Here is a 13,777-nt window from a genome sequence, read left to right as displayed (position 1 = left end):
AGCTGCCCCAGAAAATGTCGCTTTCATAGAAGCGCCATCTTCAGGCGCTGTATCCAACTCTTCCAGTGGCCCTGGTGGCAGGTGGCACGCTGGGTAATAAGGGGTTAATTACCAGCTATGTTTTACCAGCTGGTATAAAGCCCGAGATTCTTAATGTCAGGCCAAGTTTAACCTGGCCATTAAGAATCTCCAACAAAGGGTTTAAAAAAAAAAAAAAAGACATCACACAGAGAAAAATACTTTATTAGAAATAAATACACAGACACAGTAGGGACTCCATGTTTAATACTCCCTCTCACCCCTCCACGATGGAGAGATTTCTGTACTGACCATGCCAGGAGAGAGCGAGGAAAAAGAGCGAGCGGGGGGAAGGAAAAAAGAGCGAGCGGGGGGGAGGAAAAGAGAGCGAGCGGGGGGGGGAGGAAAAGAGAGCGAGCGGGGGGAGAGGAAAAGAGAGCGTGCGGGGGAAGAAGAGAGCGAGCGGGGGGGAGAAGAGAGAGGGGGGATAAGAGAGAGGGGGGGAGAAGAGAGAGGGGGGAGAGAGGGGGGGAGAGAGGGGGGGAGAAGAGAGAGGGGGGCAGAAGAGAGAGGGGGAGAGAAGAGAGAGAGGGGGGCAGAAGAGAGAGGGGGGAGAGAAGAGAGAGGGGGGCAGAAGAGAGAGGGGGGAGAAGAGAGAGGGGGGGGAGAAGAGAAAGGGGGGGGAGAAGAGAAAGGGGGGGGAGAAGAGAGAGGGGGGAGAAGAGAGAGGGGGGAAGAAGAGAGAGGGGGGGAAAAGAGAGAGGGGGGGGAAGAGAGAGGGGGGGAAAAGAGAGAGGGGGGGGAGAAGAGAGAGGGGGGAGAAAGAGAGAGGGGGGAGAAGAGAGAGGGGGGAGAAAAGAGAGAGGGGGGGAGATGAGAGAGGGGGGGGAGAGAGGGGGGGAGAGAGGGGGGGGAGAGAGGGGGGGAGAAGAGAGAGGGGGGGCGAAAAGAGAGAGGGGGGAGAGAAGAGAGAGAGGGGGGCAGAGAGAGAGGGGGGGAGAGAAGAGAGAGGGGGGGCAGAAGAGAGAGGGGGGGGAGAAGAGAGAGGGGGAGAAGAGAGAGGGGGGGAAGAAGAGAGAGGGGGGGGAAAGAGAGAGGGGAAAAAAAGAGAGAGGGGGGGAAAAGAGAGAGGGGGGAGAAGAGAGAGGGGGGGAAGAAGAGAGAGGGGGGGAAAAGAGAGAGGGGGAAAAAAAAGAGAGAGCGGGGGAGAAGAGAGAGGGGGGAGAAGAGAGGGGGGGGGAAGAAGAGAGAGGGGGGGAAAAGAGAGAGGGGAAAAAAAAGAGAGAGGGGGGGAAAGAGAGAGGGGGGAGAAGAGAGAGGGGGAGAAGAGAGAGGGGGGGAGAAGAGAGAGATGGGGGGAGAAGAGAGGGGGGGGAGAAGAGAGAGGGGGGGGAGAAGAAGAGAGGGGGGGAGAAGAGAGAGGGGGGGAGAAGAGAGAGGGGGAGGGAAGAAAGAGGGGGGGAGAGAGAGGGGGGGAGAGAGAGAGGGGGGGGAAGAGAGAGGGGGGAGAAGAGAGAGAGGGGGGACAGAGAGAGGGGGGAGGAGAAGAGAGAGGGGGGGGAGAAGAGAGAGGGGGGAGAGAGGGGGGAGAGAGAGGGGGGGGGAGAAGAGAGAGGGGGGAGAAGAGAGAGGGGGGAGAAGAGAGAGGGGGGAGAAGAGAGAGGGGGGAGAAGAGAGAGAGGGGGGAGAAGAGAGAGAGGGGGAGAGAGAGGGGGGAGAAGAGAGAGGGGGGAGAGAAGAGAGAGAGGGGGCAGAAGAGAGAGGGGGGAGAAGAGAGAGGAGGGAGAAGAGAGGGGGGGAGAAGAGAGAGAGGGGGGGAAAAGAGAGAGAGGGGGGGAGAGAGGGGGGAGAGAGAGGGGGGAGAAGAGAGAGGGGGGCAGAAGAGAGAGGGGGGAGAGAAGAGAGAGAGAGGGGGGGCAGAAGAAAGAGGGGGGGGAGAAGAGAGAGGGGGGGAGAAGAGAGAGGGGGGGGAGAAGAGAGAGGGGGGAGAAGAGAGAGGGGGGGAAGAAGAGAGAGGGGGGGGCAGAAGAGAGAGAGGGGGCAGAAGAGAGAGAGGGGGGGAGAAGAGAAGAGAGGGGGGAGAAGAGAGAGGGGGGGAGAAGAGAGAGGGGGGGGGAGAAGAGAGGGGGGGCAGAAGAGAGAGGGGGGGCAGAAGAGAGAGAGGGGGGGAGAAGGAGAGAGAGGGGGGGAGAAGAGAGAGAGGGGGGAGAGAAGAGTGGGGAGAGAGAAGAGAGTGGGGAAGAAGGGGGGGGGCAGAGGTGCTCTGTCACCAACTGTCTCCACTCTGTGACTTGTGGTGCAGACAGTTGGTCCCATGCAGCAGGACAGATGGCAGAGCACAGCGGTGACATGCCTGTCAGTGTCTTGCTGCGTCCTGCAGTGCTGCTGGGAGGAGCAGATGATCACACTGCCTGACACCCGGCCCGATCTCCTGACATCGCGCAGAGCAGAGGCGGGCGGTGGAGAGTGTGAGCACATACTTACGTGCAGGGGGGGATTCAGCTGAAGAAACCCCCCCGTAACTGCACACTGGCGCCCCCGTGCCTCACCATCTGCAGGACGCCGGCTCCACACTGACGTCCTCCGGATCCTCCCCTCGATGCTGAGCTGTGACGTGCGGTAGTCACCCGCCCACAGCACTGTCACTCAATCTGAGTGGTGACCAGCCTCCTGTGACGTACCCGACCAGTTTGAGAGCCCGAAATGCCGGGACGTCAGAGGATGCTGGCAGGCCAACAGCTCCAGGGGGGTCATGTGACAGGCACTGAGCGTGCAGCATAGCGCCGCTCAGTGCCAGAATGGAAATACAAGCCAATGGAGAAAATACCTAGAATTGTAAGTAGAACTTCTACAGAAAATAAAAAAAAATGGGTGAACCACCCCTTTACACACAGAAACAGCGTCTGCTGTCATCTAGATGTGCTCCCTGGGCTGTCCAGATCACAGCAGAGGGAGGGGAATTCCGCCATCTTTGTGGAGCTCACAGCGTAATGCATGTGCTCCACTTTACCCCCCGTCACCCGCCAGGATGGATGGGGTGAGTACCAGTGCCAGGCAGCGGTGATTGTACTATAAACTGATCCTGGCGTGCTGCTCCCCACTCTGCCGCTCACAACCCCCACCCCACTCTGATGCTCACCACCCCCCTCCACGCATGTGCTCACCTTGGGCCTCGCTACTCGCTGCCTATGTACTTTGATCGCTGACAGGACAGGCTGCCGGGGGCAGAGGTCTGAGGTGAGTACATGCGGGCTGGAAACTGTGATCGCAGCATGACATCTGTAGTGCAGTGCCGCTCAGGCTGCAGATCACCCCTCCTCGCCGCATGTCATCTCAGACCTCCGATCCTGGCCAGCAGCACAGTGTATGGGGCGCGGGATACAGTGGGGCATTGGGAAAGAGTCAGCGGGGCATTGGGACAGTGTGGCGCGGTATACAGTGGAGCCACTATGCAACTGGCCTTAGTAACACTTTTAGACATATTAGGATAGACTTTTGCAGTCACCAATAAATTGGCTCCACACTGTGATCCTAAACTTCATCTTCCCTTATCCTTTTGGAGAACACCTAGATTGGGAGGGGGAGGCGACATCACACACAGGAGAGCAAATCCCACCCACTTTTACTGCAGTTGTAATGTGAGCTAGTTCTACAGTAGCTCTACAGCAGGATTTCAGCAGCTGCTCCCCCTAGTGTTTAAGAGTGGAAAAATATCAAACTTTTAGGTTTTTTTTTTTATATATATATTTCTCAATTAAAAAACAAAAAAATATAATATTATTTAAACATAACATTAAAGCATTAATACTTATATATTTTTCAGTTATTGACAAAAAGTGTTTTTTGATCACACCTTCCCTTTAACAACATGTGCGCATGCTGTGGGTTTTTCTGTACATATTTTCTATGCTTTTTTTGGTGCAGTTTGTTGCCCAAATCTGTATGTCTTGCCTTCTCCCAGCAAAGTCTATGAGATTCAGAAATGCTGTGCACTACGTTTTTTTTTTGGGGGGGGGGGGGGGGGAGTTGCGTGCAGTCTTTGGTGCACAAAAAAACTGCAGCATGTTAACTCTGAGTTTTTGTCATGAATTTTTTTTAAGCCCTTCCAGCCATTGATTTTACTAAAGAAAAACAAAAAACCACGTGGGACAAAAAACGTGCAAAAAAACACATGCGGTTCTTTTTGTTGCTTTTTCTGGCACAAGGTGCAGTTTTTTTTGTGAGCACGTTTTCTGCAGCGTGCGCATATAACCTTGCTATGGAGATCAAAATCTGCATCAAATTAATTCTGTTACAAATTGGGTCACCCCTTACAGGTGGGAAGTCCAAGGTAAGTAGTAAAATCCACAGAACACATTTTGTTTCCATTTTTAGTCGAATGATTTGCCACTCATGGACCTGACCAAGGGTTGCAGGAGCATTTTAATTTCTTTTTTATTTTTATAATCTATCCCCCTTTAGCTAAATAATTTCCAATCTGTGCCTTCTGTTCCCAGGACCTCTCATTTTTCTCCTGAATACCCATGACATGCAGTTCTGACTACCTAACTCATACATCATCTTCTGTGTGGGCCAGAAGATATCTTCTCAATGTAAGGCCATTGACCAATAATGTGTATGTAAAAGCATCTAATTTTTATTAATTATTATTATTACTACTAAACATCTATATAGCACACTAATAGACTTCCGGTCCACAAAGGAGATGCGGTTGTTATCATTGTTAGCTGGGGCGGAACAGTATATACCAGGATGGGCCCAATAGTGGGACAGAATACATCAGGAGGGTCCCAGGAAGGGGACGGTAGATACTAGGAGGTGGACAGTATGGGGACATACATACCAGAATGGGGGACATACATACCAGGAATGGGGACATATATACACCAGGATGTGGGCTAGAATGGGGAACATATATACATTAGGATGGGGGGACATATATGCCAGGATGGAGGGGGCATATAAACCACAATGGGGGACATATTTACCAGGAAGGAGCCCAGGATGGAGGAGATTAAAACCAGATGGGGGGCATTACTACATAATGGGGGGGGAAACTTGTATGTCTTTGCAGGATTTTAGAATGCTAAATTTATACATACGTATATCTGACCAACATAAGGGGGATGGACTAGGTCCAAATTTTGTACCAGGGTCCATCGAACTCTAGTTACGCCGCCGTTTGTTAGCAATATTGAGAGAAAATGCTAGAGACTGCTGATGCTGCTGTGATCACAGGACTTTGTAGGCCCGAAAATTCCGTTTTGGGTTATTTGTTATTTCAGTTGTATGTCCTTCTATCTGTGTATCTATCCATCTAAACGGGTGCTTTGTCAAAAGCAGAATTATGTGCATCAATGTGGAGAGTAAAGGACTTCACAAAGCCAACATATAGATATCCTTGACGACCATAAACTAAAGTGACAGGCCTAAATTGACAGACGCAGGTTTACATTAATGTCGCGTTTCATGTGTTTTGATCATTACGACGAATGATAAACTCTATTCATAGAGATGCATCCGTCTCTAATTATAAGATGGCATGTTGTTACCTGGGTCACGTAGAAAGTCTAAACATTTCAGGCACCGAGCGCACAAAGGCCTACATTTCTGAAGGTCATTATAAGCAGGTTGCCTAGTAACATAATGGAGAATTACAAGTCATATATGCAATGGGAAGTGTGATTTTATTAGCCTTGACAGCCATTTCTTCTCCTGTGCTATCAATAGTTTCTATTACATGCAGTAAACTGGAATCAGATCTTTGGGGCCACAAACTAATGTAGGGCAGACGATAACCACAGCGAGAGGCGGCAGCATTCACATCAGATCACTGTAAAAAACCAACTTCTGGTTGGAAAAAGCACAAGGGAACCCCCGAAAGTAGCCATCAAATTCCATGAGGCACTATATTCTGAAAAGCATTTTTCTCGCTGATGTACCTTTTGGGAGTTTAGAGCTCACTGAAAGGCCTAGGTCACCTCTCCATTCACAGTAGCACAGGCCGGGCCCTGTCCTTGGGATACAGATTCAGGTCTCTTGCTCTCCTAAGTTTTGGGATTCACATTCATCAAACGTTCATGGCCAAGATGAGTCCTCTAAAGATGACCCACTACTTACCATAAACATGTAAAAAAATAAATAAAAAAATACCTCGGTGTTAAATGCCTTCGATCTCCTGAATCCGGCGGCGTTTTTCTTTTGTTCATGCTCCTCTCTGTTATTGAGATATGGCCCCTTCTTTTCATGTATTTAAATCAGGTCTTTATTAGCCAAACTGGGAAGAAAAATGTTTAGGGCCACACCCAGTTGTTCTGAAAATGCTAACATTTGCATGCAGGTAGGAGAGGGTCATATCTCAGGAATGGTAAGTGTTCCGCCCTGACCCGGTCAGGCACCACTGAGTACTGCACCCATGCAGGGACAGTGCAACCAGGTGATTCCAAAGGCCAGAATGAGGTGTGTACACACAGAACATAGTGACCAGGCCTTCCCACACCATTAGATGGGACCCTTGGGCAGCCCCTGGGAGGGGTTTGCCTTCAATCTAATCAAGGGGTGCAGAGGAGGGCTGGAAGCTAAGTTGCAGAGGCTGTCAGGAAAGAGGTGGAGCAAGCCAGTCTGGGAGCAGTGAGAGCAGTTTGCTAAGAGACGCAGACATGCACACAGGCTAGTCAGACCCTGCACGTGTGGTAGCTGTTGGCGGGGGAGAACGGTGACCAGAAAGTCAGCCTGAAAGACACCTGAAAGAGAGGCAGTCGAGTACGGGGACTCCTGGAAATTAGGCCACGCACAGGGAACAGGTCCCTAGAGTAGACAATCCATTTAGTGGTCTGCTAAACCTGCCGGTGAGGGGAACTACATGTCCCACACCAAACTACAGAGTCTGAGCCTCAGCAGCAACAGGGTGACCCATAAGGAGACAGAGCCAGAAGCCATCTCACCTGGTCCACGTTGCCGGCAAACAGTCCAAAAAGAGGAGAAAAGGTAGTAGCGACTTCCCTGGATGAATCCCACGGTACTTCAAGTCAGGGGTTATCCGAAACAAAGAAGTGCTAGGAAGGCGAGTTAATGGTTACCCTCAGTTCGGCCTGAAGGAGTTCCTGGTTCCACCCTGGTGTATCTCAGCATCACCCGGGTTCCTCACAGAACACCAAAAAGGGAGTAAAACCCAGTTGCAAGACATTTTTGGACTGAGACTGAGTTATTCTGGAACCTGTTGTTCTACACTCCCGAGCCCCTGGGGCCAGCCTCACTCACGGGAGGCCACACCATCTAACTGCAGACTCCATCAGCCCCAGACGCTCGTTAAAGCTGCAGTGGCAGTCACCCCAAATATCCCTGACCGCAAACCGTGAGTGGCGTCACGACTCAGATGTAAATAACCTGACATACCTGTTGCCAGAGATACCAAAGAGAAGACCCTGTGGCGTCCCCGGAGGTGGAGTGGTGTCCCTGACGCGACCGCTGCAGGTGGGCGACTCATAAGGCACAGGAATAAAAGAAAAACACTGACAGATTCAGGAGAACAGCAGTATTTATAACAAGATAAAAATTAATAATTTATAGCAATAGGCAGGTCCTCCTTTAAGGCTCATTAATGGGTTGGATTTTAATTTGTAGCTACCTATAAGCTGAATTAGAAAAAGTTTTTCCCTCCAGATAGCAGATACTGGCTTGTAAATCTCCCTTTGCCAGCTACGCATACCGGCAGTGCCAAAATTGTAGCCATAGAGTAGTATGGTTTCCTGCCTTTTTTCTGTCAAGAAAGTCAGAGAGCCTTTTTGCCACATGGTCACATTGCAAAACAGTACTCAAAAAATACCAAACACTACAAAGCGTTCTTCATAATATGTGCTATATTGCAGACCTAGGCAAAGTGCAGCACACGAGTCACATCCATCCCTCCGGCTGTTCCTCTCTGGTCCGCAGACCGAGATGCCAAAGGGCTGAAAACAGTAGCCCATAGTCAGCCCAATGCCCTGGCTCACCGTCACCATTGCTCCCGTTCCGGTATCACCGCTAATGTGTATCCTCATGATGCAGATAGCAGGGTAGACATTGGTGGGAGGATGGAGCCACTGGCTCCTTCTTCCACCAATCAGCATGTGTGACTGCAACAGCAGAAGTGATGACGTCACTATTTCATCTATTCGGAGAAACATCAGCCCCAGCGGTGAGAGACTGTGCAGCGGCGGCTCCATCTACCTACACGCAACCTGCAAGTGGCGTCACAACAAAAGCTTTATTACTATTCTCCTGTATGTATATGTATGTATACATAATATATATATATATATATATATATATATATATATATATATATATATATACTAGAAGGTGGCCCGATTCTACGCATCGGGTATTCTAGAATTTACGTATTGTGTAGTTCATGTATGATTTTTGTTATATATATATATATATAGAGATGTTGTTGTGTGTAGTTACCAAGTGTTTGTGTAGGCGCTGTACATGTTCTGGGTGTTGTCTGGGGTGTGACGGGGGTGAGAGCGGTGTTGTAATGTGTGTTGCGTGTGTTGCGTTGTTTGTGGAGCGCTGTGTGTCTGTAGCGTTGTGTGTGTGTTGCGCGGTTTGTGTGTGTGTGGTGTGTTTTGGGGGGAGGTATGTTTTGTGCAATGTGTGTGTTGTGCGGTATGTGCGTATATTTGTGTGTGCCGCGGTGTTTGGGTGTTGTGTGTGTCCAGCGTTGTCTGTGTGTGTGGGTGTCTGTGTAGGGCAGTTGGTTTGTGGTTCCCAGTGTGTGTTGTGTGGTGTGTTGTGCAGTGCGCGCGCGCGTGTGTGTGTGTGTGTGTGTGTGTGTGTGTGTGTGCATCAGCCTCTCTTCTCTCAGCCTACGTCTCCCAGCCTCCCTCCTCCCAGCCTCCCTCAGCATCAGCCTCCCTCTCCCAGCCTCCCCAAGCATCAGCCTCCACCAGCATCAGCCTCTCTCCTTCCAGCCTCCCCCAGCATCAGCCCTCCGCCAGCATCAGCCTCTCTCCTTCCAGCCTCCTCCAGCATCAGCCTCCCTCTCCCAGCCTTCCCCAGCCTCTCTCCTCCCAGCCTCCGTCCTCCCAGCCTTCCCCAGCATCAGCTTTCCCCTCCCAGCCTCCCTCAGCATCAGCCTTCCCCAGCATCAGCCTCTCTCCTCCCAGCCTCAGCCTCTCTCCTTCCAGCCTCCCCCAGCATCAGCCTCTCTCCTTCCAGCCTCCCTCAGCATCAGCCTCCCTTTCCCAGCCTTCCCCAGGATCAGCCTCTCTCTCCTCCCAGCCTCCTTCCTCCCAGCCTCCCCTTCCCAGCCTCCCTCAGCATCAGCCTCCGCTCCCAGTCTCCCCCAGCATCAGCTTCCCCAAGCATCAGCCTCCACCAGCATCAGCCTCTCTCCTTCCAGCCTCCCCCAGCATCAGCCTCTCTCCTTCCAGCTCCCCTCAGCAGCCTCCCGTTCCCAGCCTTCCCCAGATCAGCCTCTCTCCTCCCAGCCTCCTTCCTCCCAGCCTCCCTCAGCTTCAGCCTTCCCCTCCCAGTCTCCCCCAGCATCAGCCTCCCCAAGCATCAGCCTCCACCAGCATTAGCCTCTCTTCCTTCCAGCCTCCCCCAGCATCAGCCTCCCCCAAGCATCAGCCTCCACCAGCATCAGCCTCCCTCGTCCCAGCCTCCCCCAGCATCAGCCTCCCCCAGCATCAGCCTCTCTCCTCCAGCCTTCCCCATGATCAGCCTCTCTGCTCCCAGCCTCCTCCAGCACGCCGTGCTCCTCTGCCGACACTCACACACCCCGATCGCATCCACTCACACACACCCGATCGCATCCACTCACACACACCCGATCGCATCCACTCACACACACCCGATCGCATCCACTCACACACACCCGATCGCATACACTCACACACACCCGACATACACTCACACACACAGACACTGACGATATCGCATATACGCGCTGATACTCACAACATCCGGGGATATCACATGCTTCTGGCCATGTGATCCTCCGGCAGGTCCTGGAAGATCACAACAGCACAGTATCGAGGCCGAGAAGCAAGCGATATCCCAGGATGTTGTGAGTATGTGGATGCGATGTGATGTGTGTGTGAGGTGTGTGTGAGGTGTGTGTGATCTGATGTGTGTGTATGTTTGTGTGTGCGCGTGGATCCTTCCGCCGCAGCAGGACCTTGATACGCTTGTAACCATGCGAGCATGGTTTACCAACGTAATCCACACCACTCCCCGTGCGAGCGGGGGCCGGGGGGGAGGTGGGGGTAGGGGTGGGAGTACAGTACTCACCTCCGTGACAGCCGTGTCAGTTCGGGGAATGCGCGGGGGGAGGGGGGGGGCGGGGGGAGTACAGTACTCACCTCCGTGACAGCCGTGTCACTTCGGGGAATGCGCGGGGTGAGGGAGGGGGCGGGGCCCAGAGCTAGCGTGCATTGCGTGAGGGGGGCGGGGCGTGGCGTTGGCCGAATTGCCAATGCCTGCAGGGTGCCGGGGCGAGAGGCCAATCTGTGGGGGGGCGGAGCCTGGGCGAGCGGCTGGCCAATCCGTGTGGGGGCGCAGCCTGGGCGAGCGGCCAATCGGTGTGGGGGGGGCGGGGCCATGGCGAGCCCCAGCGGCCAATCAGCTTTGTGTCACCGTAAGGACACAATTTTGCGAGCATGACAGACAGACAGACAGATAGACAGACAGACAGACAGACAGACAGAATAAGGCAATTATATATATAGATATATTATATGTATAATATTATCTATATAAAAATATGTGGCGCCACCTGGACAAGCCAGGTCGTCACAGGAGAACACCAACACACCCCACACTCCTGGTCAGGCACACCAAAGTCAGACAAAAACCCTTGTTGCCTTCCTCCAGGGGCTTGATGTCCACACCAGGGGGCGAGAAGTTCACAGTCCTGGAGGCGGGAAAAGCAGGCAGATGAGTTTGGAGTTGAGTTGAGGAGTGGAGAGAGATGAGAGTTTGAAGTGAAAGTGGAAGGAGGAAGTGGCAGTAGAGAAGCCTGAAGTTGGTCCGGGTGTGTGGCCCGGACGGATCAGCAAGGTTGGCAGACGGTGGTGACCGTCTGCAGGAGTGGCCTATTGGAGCTAACCGTAAGGACCATGGACGGGCAGTGGCCCGGCGGTACCGGACCGGTACGCAAAGAGAAGCCAGCCACCATCCGGCAGGGGCTTACGGACCTCGGCAAGGCTAGGAGTCGCCGTGAATTTTCCAAATCCGTTAGCGAAGGGAACCTCCTGGGTTCCCCAGCCAGCCAAGTCCCGTCAGAAGGCAAACAGTCCAACCGAGAGAGGGAAACACAGTCACCGCCAAGGCTAAAGTTCCCAGGGCCAGAGCCTGCGGCAAAAGGGGCTCCTTCAGCACCCATCCAAGCTGGGGAGCGGGTTAGCAGTGGGAACCCATTGGAACCGTACACGTTACACAGGTGCAGGGAAAGGCAGTCACCATCAACTTGCCGGGAGGAGAAACACCGCAGCCGTCTGTGGGACCCGTCCATCCAGCCGTGTGTTTTACCGAGAACTGTGTACTCATCATTGGCTGAGTGAGTACCACCGTGCCGTGCGCACAGCGCTGCCCCCGCGACCCCTGCACCTCGCCAGGCCCCGTAACCCGCTGCCATCCATCCCCTACCCCATCACCGGCCCCGGGACAACCAACCCCCTACCCACGGAGGGGAGAACTAACATCCAGGCTGCTCCCTGTCCATCGCTCCCGGGATCCCCGTCCAGAGCAGCGGTGGTGTCACCAATATCACCACAACCGTGGGTGGCGTCACGGACAATAACCAAATCCCCACAATCCAATCCCCACCCTTTTCACTCACGGGCGAGGAGCGCCGGACGAGTCCCCGGGATCCGGCCCACACCGCTCGAGCCACCACTGAGCAGCAGCAGCCGCAGCAGCAGCGGGCCGGACCCGAGCAGTGGGAGAGCGCAGCGTCCCCTCCTCCGCCCGCGACATTATATATTTGTATATATATATATATATATATATACACATATACACATACACATACATACATACACACGCACACACACACACACACATGCGTGTACAGAATATGCACGGCAGTGCTACATATGGACCAACCGCTCTGATACAATTACAGCGGAGAATTGGAAACAGACTCTCCTGATTGTAGCCGCCCCTGTGTGATTGGATTATTGACATGCTATTGATCCTGAATGTTTTCTTGACCTATTAAGACAGGTTCATTAAATGACTCAATACGACTGATTGACTCAGAAGGGGATCTCCACGTTCAGACGCCATCTAACAATGACCTCTGTGTAGAAGAACAGACACAATCATGTTACAGGACAGGACTTTCATGGGATTCATCTTGTAGCTGCTCGTCTTACACAAAACATTACTATCACTAATCGTTGGCCATTCATTGCGCCCCAAAACTGAAGACCACTTTGTGACTTCAGACCCCCAAAATCAGCAATTACTGTAGGCGCCTCCCCCTGTGTTAGGAACAGTTATGGGGCTGGTTATCTGGTTATTACAATGCTAAGCCAAACCCCTTCTGTCATTATCAAGGCACAGACAGGGAAGGGGGCTGGCTGGGCTAATGAACGGAGCAGGACGGCCAGCTGCATGTCACATGTGACTTCTGTGTCAAAACCAGTTGTGCTTTATAAAAAGGAAAAAAGCGGGGTTTTTGTGGACCAAATTGGAGGGAGGAGATTAAGTCAAATGGGAGGTAAAACGTTAAAAGTGTTCTTTTACAATAAAGTTTGTTCACAAAAAATATTATAATATTCTTAATTAAAGAATACACTATTAAGCATATATGCAAAACAAACAAAAAAAAATAAATAATCACTCTAATCACTCTCCATGGATTTTTATTTTATTTTTTTAAAAAAAGACTGATTGGGAAGTGAATTTGCAGAGACCGTGTGTTAGAACCATGTCTATTAGGCTATGTGCGCACTTTGCGTCGAGGTAGTTGCAGTTGTAAACACATCCTCTGGCAGAAATGGTCTTTGCCAAAGTTGGTTTTGTCATCAAAAACGCTAATAATACACATGCATTTTTACAGTGTTTTTACCGCGTTTTAGGCTAAGTTCACATTTCCGTCAATTTGTATCAGTCACAATCCGCTGCTCTTGTAAACAGCGGAATCCGTTTAGCGGATTCCGCTGCTCCCATAGACTTGTATGAGCAGCGGATTGTGACTGATGATGCTGCGTTGCACCCTCCGCCCGACTGATCAGTCGTGGAACGACTGACCGCCGGGCGGGAGGAACGCAGCATGTAACGTTTTTTGAGCAGCGAGATCCGTCGGATTTCGCTGCGCATGCTCTCTGGCTCCCTGCACACGTCACCAGCTTTGGTTGGTTACCCGATATTTACCCTGGTTACGGTGCAAGGAGCCAGCGCTAAGCGGTGTAGGCCCGTAACCAAGGTAAATATCGGGTAACCAAGGTAAACATCGGGTGCTTTGCTGTTACCCGATATTTAGGCTGGTTACGTGTGCAGGGAGGCCGACACTTCCCCGCTCGGCCCCGCCCCCTCCCGCATTCCGCACATGTATGCACACACACACACACACACACACACACACACCTGTCCCCAGCCATGCAGACAAGCACTGCCACTGACACCCTCATCTGGCCCCGCCCCCTGCTCGGCTCCGCCCCCTCCCGCACTTTGCATGTGCACACACATACATACACACATACATACATACATACATGCACATACACACACTCACTCACTCACAGATACACTCACCTGTCCC

The 13,777-nt window shown here is 52.2% G+C and overlaps 1 protein-coding gene across 2 annotated transcripts in view; it reads right to left on the bottom strand.

The window, feature by feature from the left end:
• CTBP2 (C-terminal binding protein 2) overlaps positions 1–13,777 on the bottom strand; it is a 146,412-nt gene that overhangs the window by 91,267 nt on the left and 41,368 nt on the right. Inside the window, exon 1 of one of the 2 annotated variants that reach the window (XM_075348500.1) lies at positions 7,414–7,497. The exons of the other annotated variant lie outside the window; for it this stretch is intronic. The gene's annotated coding sequence lies outside the window, so the exon portion shown is untranslated. Of the gene's footprint in view, positions 1–7,413; positions 7,498–13,777 lie in introns of those variants that run through there. 2 annotated transcript variants of the gene reach the window in all.

The sequence above is a fragment of the Anomaloglossus baeobatrachus genome, chromosome 5 (genome assembly GCF_048569485.1).
Source record: "Anomaloglossus baeobatrachus isolate aAnoBae1 chromosome 5, aAnoBae1.hap1, whole genome shotgun sequence".
Lineage (NCBI taxonomy): Eukaryota > Metazoa > Chordata > Amphibia > Anura > Aromobatidae > Anomaloglossus > Anomaloglossus baeobatrachus.
Note: the sequence above shows the minus strand (reverse complement) of the source record. Positions and strands in the feature narration are given on the sequence as shown.